Source organism: Monodelphis domestica, chromosome 1 (genome assembly GCF_027887165.1).
Source record: "Monodelphis domestica isolate mMonDom1 chromosome 1, mMonDom1.pri, whole genome shotgun sequence".
NCBI classification, from domain to species: Eukaryota; Metazoa; Chordata; class Mammalia; order Didelphimorphia; family Didelphidae; genus Monodelphis; species Monodelphis domestica.
In genome coordinates, this window is record NC_077227.1 from 77,674,796 (window position 1) to 77,689,404 (window position 14,609).

The following is a 14,609-nucleotide window of genomic DNA, read 5'->3' on the forward strand; positions in this document are numbered from 1 at the left end:
AAACTCAGCTCTGAAATCACATACTGATACAGCTAGAAGAGAGTGTTATCATTCTTGTTCAGTCATTTCAGGTTTGTCTAACTCTGTAACTCCACTTGAAGTTTTCTTTTTTTAAAAACCCTTACCTTCCATCCTAGAACAATATGAAGTACTGGTTCCAAGGTAGACGAGTGGCAATGGCTCAATAACTGGGGTTAAGTGACTTGCCCAGGGTCATACAGCTAGAAAGTGTCTGAAGCCTGCTTTGAACTTAGGACCTCCTCCCATCTCCAGGTCTAGTTCTCTCTCCACTGAGCCACCTAGCTGAGGACATCTGAGGTCTTGGCAAAGATACTGGAGTGATTTGCTATTTCCTTCTCTAGCTCATTTTACAAATAAGGAAACTGAAGCCAACAGGTTAAGTGACTTGCACAGAGTCACACAGCTAATAAGCATTTAAGGCCAAATCTGAACTCAGGACTTCTTGACTCCAGGTCTGACACTCTATTCATTGGACCACCTACCCACCCCAGAAGAGATCCTAAAGACTGTGTATTCATAGGATCATAAATTTTGAGCTGGAAAGGGACTTTAGTAGAGGCCATCTTGTCCAACCTTTTCATTTCAAAGATGAGGACTTAAGTGACTTGCCCAGAATCTCACTGCTAATCAAGTGACTGAGACAGGATCCTAACCTAGAGCTCCCTGACCCCAAGGCAAGCACTCTAGCTACCATCTCACACTACTTCTTCCAGCTCCTTCATTTATAGATGGCAAAGGTACAATGGCTTTGACAAGACTACACAGAGAGTTGCTGGCAGAAGCTGGACTTGAACATCTTCAACTCTCAAGTCCAATGCTCTTAATACACATTTGATATTTGGATTGTATGAGTCTTCTACTTAAAGACCTTCAATAACTCCCCAATTTCTATAGTCCAAACTTCTTAACCTGGCACTCAAAGCCTTCCATAGTCAGACAGCAACTCCTTTCTCCAGATCTCTTTCCCTTTGCTCCACAGTGTGACTTCCTTTCCTTCCCTTCACCCCTAGCCAAATTTTGTCTATTTACCATGCCCTGATTTTGCTACAATACTCCTCTTTGTCCTAGAACTTGGAAAGTCCTGAGTTCAAATGAAGCCTCAGATATTTACTCACTGTGTGGCCTGGGGCAAGTCATTTTACCCTGATTGTGTCCATTTTATCAACTGTAAAATGAAAATAAAGTAATAATACCCTACCTATCTCGCAGAGTTATTTGGAGGAAAATGCTGTATAAATATGAGTTTTTGTTACCACCATTCATTTTGTAATTAATCCCACAATGCTTCATGATGAAGCATGAATTCCTACTTTGTTTTGCTTAGTTTTTCATTTTTATCTATCAGCAAATCAATCAGTCTTCACAAGAGCACCTATTATGTGTCAGGCACATAGTAGGTACTGGGGATACAAAGACAAAAATGAAAACAATCCTAGCCTTCAAAAAGCTTATAGTCTGGCCTAGGTAGAGAGAACACACACATTCATATACATATAGGTCAGCATACATGTATATGTACATATATGTATATGTAAGGATGTGTGTATATACAAGATGATTTAAAGGGTAAGACGTTAGCAGCTGGGGATATCAGGAAAGGTTCCCCAGCTAAACTATAAACTTCCAAGAATGGATAGCACATCTCTTACTCCTTTGAATCCCCCAAAGTGCCTAGCACAGTGCCTGGAACACACCATATATATATATATATATATATATAAGGATAATAGTAACAACACATTTAGGAGATATTTTAGGGTTCATAATGTCCTTTCCTCATAATCACCCCAGAATTGTATAATATCATCCCTATTTTACAGGCTAGAAATCAGAGAGGTTCCCTTGCCCATGGTCCACAGCTAGAAAATGTCAAAGCTACATTTGAATCTAGATTGTGTCTAGTGGAGAGAGTGATGGATTTGGAATCAGAGAACCTGGGTTCAAATGCTGCCCGTGTGACCGAAGGCACTAAATAAAATAACTAACCTTTGTACAGTCTTGACAGTTAGTTTCACAACAACCCTGTGAAGTGGGAGAAATTTCTGCAAGCCTCAGTTTCCTCACCTGTAAAATAGGGGCATTGTACTAGATGACCTCTAAGGTCCCTTCCAGCAATAAATCCTAGACTCCTGGGATGCCAAGTCCAGCGCTCGCCTCTAAATCATGCTGCCTTTCAGCAATAAATATTTGTTGATTGATTGCACATAGAGGCTTCAGCTTGTATGAAGACTCATGCCAAAGAGGGTTTCCCTTAACTGCCCTATTAGCAGCAGGCTCCCAGGGTGGACTGGCATCCTCTAGGCAATGTATAGTCCAGGCTTGGTGGTCCAAGTTCCCATCCCAACCCTCCCGGCTCTCCTCTACTCACCTGTCCTCTCCAGGCTCCTCCATGAGAGTTGAGAAGGTCCTTGGGCTCCCACCAGCCTTCCCTGTTCCTGAGCAGCCTGTCCTCTGGCCCTCAGTGTGGCATCCCAGGCCGTCTGCAGCTACAAGGAGCTGGCAGGAGGGATGACGTGTTGACACGGACCAGGGGCAAGCGCCGGGGTGTTTATTACCTGTACCATCGACCCACACAGCTCACTGTTTATCTGTCTTCCTGACACACCTAATTACCCAGGTTGCAGCTGCCAGAGCATTTGCTCTTCCTAAATCATGGAGTCCCATTACTCCTGTCGCCCAGGCCCCTCTGCTGCCGCCTACGGAAGGGCTGCCATTGATTTTGCCGTTCTCATTTATGATCTACAAGGCTCTGCACCACTCTGGCACATTTTACCTTAATTAGTTTATTCTTCTGAGTGTCCCTGGTCAGCCCTTAAGCCAAAGGGCTGAAGAGGGAGGAAGAGGCCACCGAGAAGCAAAGCCAACCCTTCTTCCCTTTGGCCTCAGGGTCTGCCTGAACATTAGTACTGTAGGCTGAAGGGCTTCAAGTGAGAGAGGAGATCCCTGGAACAGTATATTCATAGGGTAGGGAAAATCCAGGGGCTCTTTTTCTTATTCTTCTCATCTCATGGCCCCACCGTTCTAGCCTGCTCAGAGAACAGCCTCCTCTATATCTGACAGAGCCATAGCTAGTCGTAATACCCCCAAAATGCACTCAGGGAATATGGTGGGGAATGTGCCTTCAGTTGGGATTGGGAAGGGGGCAGGGTGATGGGGAACAAGGTGGAAAAGTGATAGTTTACTGCAGCCAGCCATCTGCTAGCTTTCTATTTTAACTAATTATTCTTGCTAACTAGATGCTAAATTCTATTGTTTCTATGCTGCTGAAAGACTTTAGTGCAGTCAGCACCCTCTAAATTTGGTGCCCTGAGGCAAAGCTCTGGTCACCCTGCCCTAGTTATAGCTCTAGTATCTGGATCTCCTTAAATGCTCTTTACTGACCAGAACCATTCAGCTTGGTCAGTGAATGCTACAATTTCCTCTACACTTTGATACTAATTTCTGTGGAAGGTTGAGACTCCCTAAGGTAAGGCTAAGGATCCTCTGATTTGAGAGTGAAGTGAGTGCAGGGGCTTCTCTGTCTGAAGGGAAGAGATGCAAAAAGCATAAAAGGGGAGTTGTGGGGAGGGCAGTGCCTCCTCCTTAGAAAGTACCTCCCTATGCTAGAATATTAATAATACAAAAGTGTCCCAAAAGTTTTAATGCCGTTTTTGTAACCCTTACTAAGTATTGATTCCAAAGCAGAAGAGAGATAAAGGCTAAGCATATGGGTTCAAGTGACTTACCCGGGATTACACAGCTAGGTTAGATTTGAACCCACACCTCTCATCTCTAGGACTTACTCTCTATCCACTGAGCCACCTAGCTGCCCCTCAAATGCAGTCTTAAGCTAGCAAAACTTTAAAATGGGACTAAGACTTTTGAGTAGGCAGCTAGGTAAGTAAAATGGATAGAGTGTCAGACCTGGAGTTAGGAAGACTCATCTTCCCTGAGTTCAAATCTGGCCTCAGACATGTACTAGCTGTATAATCCTGGGCAAGTCACTTAACTCTGTTTGCCTCAGTTTCCTCATCTATAAAATGCACTGGAGATGGAAATAGTAAACCACTTTCATATCCTTGCCAAGAAAATTAAAAATGAGGTCCCAGAGAATTGGACACAAATGAAACTAAAACAAGAAGCCTTTTGATACCCCCTATATATACCGTTGTATAGCACTTTAAAGTTGGCGCTTATTTTACATGTTATTTTATTTAAGCCTACAAATAGGTACTACAGATATTATTATCTCCATTTTACAGTTGAAGAAACTGAGGCAGAGAGAGATTAAAGGTCATATAGCTAATCAGTATCACTGTTGGGATGGAAATCCAAATCTAAGGGTCTGGGGCATGTGTCCAACAAGATAAAAGACTAGACACTTTCTCCAATCCTCACTAGGTCTGGAAAAACAAACAAACAAACCCATAGAGGAACTTTGTGGCAAAGGGGAAACAATTACAAGTGTATCCATCCGACAAAAAAAGGAAAAGTCCTACAAAGTAACAGCTTCGAGTCCTCCCTTATCAGCCTCCACTCAGTGATTACAAACTGACCCATGAGCTTCAGCTTTGACATTCATTCAAGGATTTCCCTGCTGCTTCAGACTTCAGAGAGATTGTCCCATCATTTGTCCTTTTCCACCATCCTGTTGAAATAAGCAATGAAGAATGCCTCTGGGGTGTAGGGGAGTGGTGTGCAACTATGGTTCCCTTCTCACTGGGTTGGCTTAGGAGTTTTCTAATGCCAAAGCAGCAGAGGCTCCCCCAAACACCCAACCAACCCTCCTCCAATCTTTTAAAAAATAACAGATGCTAACTTGGCTCAGTCAGAGAACTAAAGAATAGAGAGAACAGAAGAAAAGGGTTAACATGTGAAGCTGTATTGGTCCTGAAGGAAAAGGGATGGGAAACCAAGCTGAAGGCATTTCTTTCTCTCCAGAAATTACTTGGGGCAGGGACTAAGACTGATGAAAAGTAAATTCCCTACTATGGGGAGAAATGAGATGGCAAAGTGGTCCAACCCCAACTTCATCATCAAAGGAAGAGAAGTCATAAAGTGAAAGACAGGTGAATATAAGGGGGAAGGTGCTAAAAACACCAAAGATTTCAAAAAGAAAATTTAATTTAAAACCTCGAGGAGCATAAGTTATAATCAATGAAAAAGATACGAAAAAATAGAAGAAAAGATGAGTAACAAACCATTCAAGAGATTAACCAAATCTCACTAAGTCCAATACTATCTACTGTGCCATGTTTGCTTTAGGAGATGAGGAAAGAATGGACTCTCTCGAATTTAGCCAGTGACATAAAATGGCTTTCTTCAGTGACAGCACCTTCAGTCCCAGATAACTATATCTTCCAAGCTAAATTTCAAGCATAAAGAAGTCCCTAACCAGCTGTGAATTAGCTTGACTGTTCTGGAAAGCAATGTGAAATTATGCTCAAAAGGTGACTTGAATGTCCATCCCCTTTGATCCAAAGATCTTATTTCAAGGCATTATATCCCAAGAAGGTCAAAGAAATAAAGATACCATATACACCGGAATATTTATAGCTTTGCTTTTTGTGTTGGGAAAGAACTGGAAACAAAGCAAATGCCCATCAAATGGAGAATGGCTAAAGAAATTATGATACATGAATGTAATTTTAGGTGGCATATTAGATAGAGTGCTGGTCTTTGGGTCATAAAGACGAGATTGAATCCTACCTCACACACTTACTTAGTTGTGTGATCCTAGGCAAGTCACCTAACTTCTCTGTGTTTCTTCATCTGTAAAATGAAAGGAGTAGAGAAGGCAACCTCTGTGGTCCTTTCCAGGTCTATATTGGTCATCCTATCATCTATGATCCTATATTGAGATATTGTACCATAAGAAACAATTAATATAAAGAATTCAGAGAATTATAGGAAGATATATGAGTTGTAGATTCAGGAAAAGAATGTATAATGGTTACAACAATGAAAATATAAATATAAAAACAACTGAATGCTTTAGAATACCATTATTAAGCTTAGTGCTAGAAAATAGTTGAGAAAATGCAAGTGTCTTCCTTCTTTGCAGAGGTAGGGACTGTTGATGTAAAATATTGAATATTCAGTCAGGTACCGCTGATGTATCGGCCAGTCTTGCTGAACAGATTTTTTTATCCTTTTTAAATATTTCTTTTATCTTCCTGGATAGGGAAAGGTATAGTGATATATGTGACAATGAGTGTTATGTAAAACAAATGATTGCAATAAAAATAAAAAACCAGAAAAATAGAAGTCTCTAGCCAAGTCTCCTCCTCTGTTCTCCCCAGCGACAGCAAGGGAGGAAGACAATATGGGTCCCTGATTCTCTTGGATATATCTTCTCTTGAATGTCTTCCCTGAAGTAGGGTAATGTTCTCCAGGAATCAGTTAGACAGCAGGATTGGACTAAATCAAGAATGTCTTCATGGAAAAGTAAAGGTATAAAGAACACCAGACTAAGAGTCAGCAAACAAAAAAAAACAACAAACAAATTTGGTTCAGATCTAATTTCTGCCACTTACTAGCAATGTGACCTTAATCAAATCACAAAAGCTATTTAAGCCTCAATTTCTTCATCTATACATAGTGGCTGGAGCAGCTCAGTGGCACAGTGGATAATGCACTAGCCTGGAAATCAAAAAGACTCATCTTCATGTGTTCAAATCTGGCCTCAGATACTAGCTGTGTGACCCTGGGCAAGTCACTTGCCCCTGTTTGCCTCGGTTCTTCATCTATAAAATGAGCTGGAGAGGAAATGACAAACCTCTCTAGTATCTTTGCCAAGAAAACCCCAGAATAGGGTCATGAAGAGTTGGACATGACTAAAACAACTCAACACACATAAATAGTGACTACATATTTGAATGTTAGCTATTCTTTGAGGGTAAGGGAGATTTCACTTTTGCCTTTGTAATATCAATTACAACAGTAAGCACATAATAAATATTTATTAAATTGATATGGTTGATGGGAGATCCAGAGTTCAAATCTGACCTCAGACACGTCCTAGCTGTGTGACCCTGGGCAAGTCACTTAACTGCCATTGCCTAGCCCTTAACTGCTCTTCTGCCTTCGAACCACTGTTTAGTATTGATTCTAAGATGGAAGGTAAGGGTTTAAACAAACTTTGATATTGTTGTTGTAAGAAAAGTTCTGGAGAAGCATGAGTAATCATTATTTCCAGTTTTGTGACACTGCCTTCCCCAGAGCCCTGCTATGGTTTGCTGAGTGTCCCTGAGGCTGATGTCAGGCCCTTAAGGTAATTGGTGAACCCAATATAGCCCAGGAAGGAGTTAGAGCAAAAACCTGACTCCTCACAGTTTAAGTGGCCCTGAGACCAAACCAGGTATCATGATCACAGAATCTCCCAGTTAAAAAAAAAAAAACAAACAAAAAACAACCCAGAGGCCAACTCATCCAACCTATCCCTGATAAGATTTCTTGTGACTACATCCACATAATTGGTCATCCAACCACTGTCTAAAGTCCTCCAATGATGAAGGGGAGCTCACTACCTCCTGAGGCCATCCATTCCACTTTTGGACATCTCTAATTGTTAGGCATTTTTTCTTTATGTCAAATCTAAATTTGCCTCTCTGAAATTTCCACTCATTACTCCTGTAATATTTCTGCCTTCTGGGGCCAAAAAGAGCAAGTCTAATCCCTCTTCCACAAGACAACCTCCCAAGTACTTAAGGACAGCTCCCATGTCTCCCCTAAGTGTTCTCTTCTTCAAGTAAAACATCCCAGATTCCTTTCATCATTCCTCATTTGGCATGATCTTCAGAACCTTAACCAACCCTTTTTTTTTTTAAACCCTCACTTTCCGTCGTGGAATCAATACTGTATATTGGTTCCAAGGCAGAATGGTGGTAAGGGCTAGGCAATGGGGGTTAAGTGACTTGCCCAGGGTCACACAACTGGGAAGTGCCTGAGGCCAGATTTGAACCTAGGACCTCCTGTCTCTAGGCCTGTCTCTCAATCCACTGAGATACCCAGCTGCCCCCCTTTTACCAACCCTTTTTGGATACCCTCCAATGTCCTTCCTAAAATAAGGTGTGTAGAGTAGAGCCTAATACTCCAAGTAGTGAGAGCTATCACTCCCAGTCTTGGGTCAGTTTTTGGTTTTATACATAATGCCTTTACCCAAGTCATTGATAAAAATGTTAAAATCTGACTGGGTCAATCACGGATCTCTGAGGCACTCCTCCCTTTCCAAGTTGACACTGAATAATTAATTGGGTCTGACCATCCAAACAGCTCCAAATCTACATGTGTACATTAGTATGTAGCCCAGCTTGTACCCCAAAACCATAAGAGACTTTGTCAAAGCTTGTGCTAAAATGTAGATAAACTACAGCTACAGCATCCCCAAATCTACTAGTCTAGTAACCCTTTCAAAAAATAAAAAGAGGCCAGTCTAGCATACTTTGATGAAGCAATGATGGCTTTAAGGAACTAATTGCCTCTTTTCCTAGATGTTCACTAGCCACTGACATGGTCTAGAATTTTGCCAGGAATCCTAGTCAACCTTGCCTATAATTATAGGCTTTAAGCTGTTCTCCTTTTTGAAAATCAGGACAACATCTGCTCTTCTTCAGTCTTGCAATACCTCCCATTTTTCATGATCTTTCAAAGGTCACTGACACTGGTTCAATAATCACATTTGCTAGTTCTTACAGGATTAGAGGTGGTAGTTCATCTGGCCCTGGTAATATGAACTCATTAGTGCTTCCTTGCTATGTCTACTTATTTAGAATATTAACTTCCTGCGATCCATTTTGTTCTATCAATTTCAGTCTAAATATCACTCAAGTTGGCAGAGAAATCAGAAGCAAAATAAAGGTTCTTCACTTCCACCTTCTCTCCATCATCAGTTATCCTCCCCTCCTTACTAAACAGGGGACCCTCTATCCTTTATGATCCTTAGCATTACTTATAATCTCAATTTGTTCTGAGTTTTAGGTACTCTTGACCCTGATCCTTTTGTCCTCACTCTCCATTATCTGATATTACATCCATTTATTGTATAGTAGTCTCGCCCTTATCCACAGTTTTGCTTTCCTTGGTTCTAGTTGACCTTGGTCAACCTCAAATTCCAAGGGAAGGAAGGAAGCAGGATGGGAGCTCCCACAGGATGAGGGAAGGAGCTGGCACACTGTTTAAGGACAAATTGAGGTCAGGGATAGACACCAGCACCTGAGCTGGCCAGTGGCCAGGTGGGCAAAGTGAAGCATAGGTCGTGATCCTATGAGTCAGTCTGTCCTGAACTGTCTCTCCTAGTCAGTTCTTGTGTTTTCACTTGGAGAGTCCTTTTTTAAAGAGTTTTTTGGGTAAGGCAAAGCAGGGGGACCCCAGAGCACCAAAAAGGGCAGCAGCTGAGAGAGAGAGAGAGAGAGAGAGAGAGAGAGAGAGAGAGAGAGAGAGAGAGAGAGAACTCAGTACTATAAAATTAACATAGGTGTTTAGAGTTAAAGCTAGAACTATGTGTATAGGTCTTAGAACACATCTCCTGTAGATACAAGTCTCTACAGTATACATCTTTTTAAAATCAAACTGGTGCCCAAGTTCCCTGTTTATCTATACTGACATCAATCAACAGCTCCTCTTTTCTTCCTTTATTAGAATTCTTTCTCTTTTTGTCTTTTTTTAACTGGATTTCTCTGTCTCCCTTGTTAGACTGAGCTCTTTGAGAGCAAGAACTGTGTTTGCTTTTACCTTTCTTTGTACCCTAAGAACTTATCCCAATGCCCAAGCACATAGTAGATGTTTAATAAATACTACTTGACTGAATGACTCCCAAATCACCCAAGTTGGAAGCAAGATTGAGACTGGGTCCACTTAAGGGTCCCATCTCAATACTGGTTGAGATGGAAGTTTTAACATGCCCTGTTTTTCTGAACTGGACCAGTTTGCCCTTCTTAAGAAGCCTGATGGCCCTTTGTTCCCAAGGGCTTATACCACATTGGCACCATCCTTAGTGCAGGCATCTTATTAGTTTGGGCCATATTGCAGCATGGAACTCCCAACTCAGGGAGTCTGTCATCCTCAACTTCCCCAACTAACAAGGATTACAGGCATATAATATATTATCCCTGGACTTTCTCTGTGTCTTCAGAATTTCATCTTAAGAAATGGCATCCTGTCTATCTTTTTCTGAAGTATTTAAAATCTGTAAAATATTTGTCAGACTGTGCCTAACTTTCTAAAGAGAAACACTTGCTTCCAAAACTCCCAATCCTTTCCAGGAAGCAACCTTGTTGAGGAGAATTAGTTAACAGAATTCCAGCCCCCTTGTTGGTTCTTCCACGTTTTGAAAGACAAAGTTGTCAATGCAAGTCAGGAAATCATCAGCCTCTCTGCCTTGGACAAAGAGAAACCTCCATTTGATGTTGAGATCATCAGAGATTTCTGTCATTACTATATCATGCTTCTGTGCTAGGCTTGTGATCAGTTTCCCAAACTCCTTGTTTTTGTTTAGATGGTCTGTAGTCTACTCCAATAGCAATATCACTTCCTTCTGTTTCTATAGAGAGACAGAGATAGGGACACAGAGAGAGAGAGAGAGAGAGAGAGAGAGAGAGAGAGAGAGAGAGAGAGAGAGAGAGAGAGAGAGAGAGAGAGAGAGATTCAAATTTGCTTCCTTGTATTATAATCTCCAATTCTATGTATTCCCCTTCATCTGAAGCTCACCTGGTAAGATCAGATACCAATCACTGAGGTCCTTTCTCAAGCTGAACTGCCAAACACTCAAACCTTACTGTGGAAAGTGCAACTCCAATGAGCTAGCCACATTGTTTGAATGCCAAACACATGCTTACGTAAAAGACTATTTTATGGAGAACTCATACAAGGCAAGCACTTGCACAGAGGTCAGAAGAAGTGATACAAGGACACCCTCAAGGTCTTTCTGAAGAACTTTGGTATCGATTGTGAGACATGAGAAACATTGGCACAGAACCATCAAAAGCATGGTGTGTCCACATCAAAGAAGACGCTGTGCTCTGTTAGCAGAGCAGGATCCAAGTAGCTCCAAAGAAATATGAAATCCACAAATTTAGAAACATCTCTATCCCAAATATTCATACAGGCTATTTGTGCCCAACCTATGGTAGTGCCTTCCAAGTTCATATCAGTGTGATCAGCCAGAGTAAGACACATTACACATTGACCCCAACATCATGGTGTCATTCTGATCCTCTTTAAATACAAAAGACAACTAATCAATATTTACCTTCATGGATAATTGTCGACAGTTTCCACTATCCCCCACCCCCTTTTCTCCAGCTTATAACCCTTTTTAGTAGATTATTAGCAAACTTCCAATCAAATAAGTATTTACCAGTGTCTGTTAGGTGGATTCCATCCCTGGCAAGGAACCTGTCATTCCTATATTTTAAGTCATGGTCCATAAATTCAAATCAGATATCCTCTTCTTTAACTATTTAGCTATTCACATCCCAAATCTTCCTTTCTCTTTTCAAACTTTTGTCTTCAAATTGTAACAATCATAAGAATACAACCTGTACCCCTAAGGCCTTCAATTTCTTGTCAAATATTTCAGAACCTTTATCAATGCTTCCTAGTTTCCTTTGGCAGTTACATTTGTGCCCATGTGAATCACCATGCGTGGGTAGTAGTCATCCAGTTTGACAAGTCTTAGGAGGTTTTCTGTCACATCCTGGGTACAAGCTCTAGGAAGACAGCAGCCCTCTCTGTTATCATCTTGACAAATAGTGGCCTCAGTACCCCTCTGCAGAGAGTTGCCAACCATGACTACTCAGTCTCATTTTCTCCTGACCCTTGCTGAATAATGTCTTACCTGACAGCACCTCTAGGGTCTTATCATCATTTCTTGGAGAACAAGTGCTACTTCTTCCTCAAGGATTCTAGCTTTCTCATTTTAGAGAAGAGCCTCACATCTGGTATATTTCAGAGCAGTATGAAACCCAAGCATTGGGCTGAACCCACTCCCCTATTGACTCTTGTCAAATCATTACAAGGTGTCACAGAGTCAGTCGCCTTAAAAAAATTATTGAGTCAGTAGATAAAGAGCTAGACCTGCATATGGGAGGTCCTAGGTTCAAATGGCTTCAATTTCCTGACTGTGTGACCCTGGGCAAGTCACTTAATCCCAATTACCAGACCTTACCACTCTTCTGCTTTGGAACCAATGTTTATTATGAATTCTAAGACTCAAGATAGGATCAAAAAATTATTGAGTCAGAGAAAGTTAGACCTAGAAAGAATACTAGAGTTCATTTGTTCATTTTACAGATGAGGAAACTATGTCTCAGGGATGAGGAAATTCTTTTCCCAGAATCATAGAGTCAAGCATAGAACCTAGCTCTGAGTTCCTGGCTAATATATATATTTTTTCTATCTTGTAATAAGGATCCCTTGACCTCGCCATTAGACCCACTACTACACCTTGAAGATACCTGGGCCCTTCTCTCTGCACTGCAGCTAAACTTTCTTTTTTTATGTTATCTCCCTCAATTAGAGGAACCTTGAGAGCAGGGACTATCTGGATTTTTCTATTTGGGGATGTGTGGAATGTTTAGGGAAGACTGGCACTTCTGGTGTGAGGATTTGCCAACCCTTTTTCAGGGTTGCTCACCCTCCTTTGCTGTCCACCTGGCATTCATGTCTCACCTGTGGCTCCAAGAAACTATAGCATGTGCAGCAGCCACATCTCAGTAAACCCTCTGGGAAAATGGACTCAACAAGATTGAGGGTAATTGATGGGCCACAAACCCATCAGTAATTGGGGTGGGGGATGTCTACCTCAGGCATGTGAAGACTTCCCCCAGTGAAATGGGTGAATGAGAACAATCTGTTCCAAAGGCTATGAAGGCAATTGGAGCAGGCACTGTGGAGTACTTAGAGTTTAGTCAGACACCAAAGATGCTGATGTCATCTACTGCATCCCAGGCCAGTCTTGCCACTAGACTTGGATGACTCTGGAAGAGAAAATGAAGCCGATGACTTTGTATAGCTCTGCCTCACTTAAATCCAGTTTATGAGCAAGTCAGTACATCACTCTGTGATGTCACTGGTCCTTTCTGAAAATGAAGGACAAAACAACAATTTCTATCTTCAGTGCTTAATACAAAGTAAGTGCGTAATAAATATTTTTTATTCATTCATTCATTTCATTGGCTTTCCTTCCCAGGGTTTCCCATGTCAGCCCACAAAGTGAAAACATTGGTTATTTCAATGCTGTTGGGGTGTTTTTTAACCCTACCTTCTGTTTTAGAATTGATATGAAGTATACTAAGGGCTAGATAATTGAGGTTAAGTAACTTGCCCAAGATCACACAGTGAGGAAGTATCTGAGGCCAGATTTGAACCTAGGACTTCCTATCTCCAGGCATGGTTCTCTACCCACTGAGTCATATAGCTCTGTCTCTTCAATGATGCTTATTTGTTTTTGTAAAATGCTTAACTTCAGTAAGTTCCAAGGCAGGAGAGTGGTAAGAGCTAGGCAATTGGGGGTAAGTGACTTCCCCAGTGTTAGAGTTAGGAAGTATCTGAAGCTAGATTTGAACCCAAGACCTCCTGTCTTCAGGTTGGATGTCTACCCACTGAGCCACCCAGATTTCCTAATGCTGTGTCAATAAAAGAAAAAATGAGAGAGAGAGACAGAGACAGAGAGAGAGAGAGAGAGAGAGAAAGAGAGCAAACACAAGCAAAATCTGATCCTGAACAAGTCAATAGGTACTACTTAGGTTAGGTTACTGAACCATTTATGACTTTGTAACCCTAGCACTGTCTCACAAGTAGTGTTTAATAAATGCTATAAATTGAACTGCATTCTTCCCACTTTCCATTAAGAGATTTCCAATCCTAAAAGGATGAGGTCATGAGGTTATCCTTAGGGAAATCTTTACCCTAGATTCTAGGATTTGGGGAATTGTAAGAGACAATAAAGGTCATCTGGTTCAACTCCATTTTACAGATGTGGAAATGGTGATCCAGGGTAGTTAGTTATATATTTGCCTAAATCTATACAGCCATTAAAAAGCAGAGTTGAACCTTGAAAATTGGCCTGCTGATTTTAAACTGTTTTTCCAAGACATCACACACTTCCTGTCTCCATCCTACCAGGACCCTCCCCAAACTCCCTTTTTTTTATTCAGAGAGAAAGTGCCCATTGTGCCCCTGAAAAGAGTCCTCAGCCTTCCTGTTTTCCAGGGGCTGGAGGTCAGCAATCTCCACAGACTCAGCTGTGGAGCCTCTCATATTCTGGATTCATCGATCATTCTTTCTCTTCCTCATTCCATTGTAAATCCCTGATTTGAATTATTATCGTAGAATAGCCAGGCAGAATTACTTTTTTTATTTTTACTTAATTTTTTTTCAATTAAAGAAAAATCTATTTTCTCTCCCTTCCAGCTCCCCCAATTTAAAAAAAGAAAAACAAAAACCTTGTCACGAATATTCAAGCCAAGTAAAACAAATTCCCACATTGGCCATGTCCAAAAAATATATGTCTCATTCTTCACCCCGAGTCCATCAGCCCTCTGACCAGAGGTAGTTCACTTTCTATTGTCATTGGTTATCTCTGGAATCACGGTTGATCATTGCAATGG

At 41.2% G+C, this 14,609-nt stretch overlaps 1 protein-coding gene across 2 annotated transcripts in view; it reads left to right on the forward strand.

The window, feature by feature from the left end:
• The window catches only part of CRTAC1 (cartilage acidic protein 1), a 202,456-nt gene that overhangs the window by 130,571 nt on the left and 57,276 nt on the right, over positions 1-14,609 (forward strand). The window lies entirely within an intron of this gene.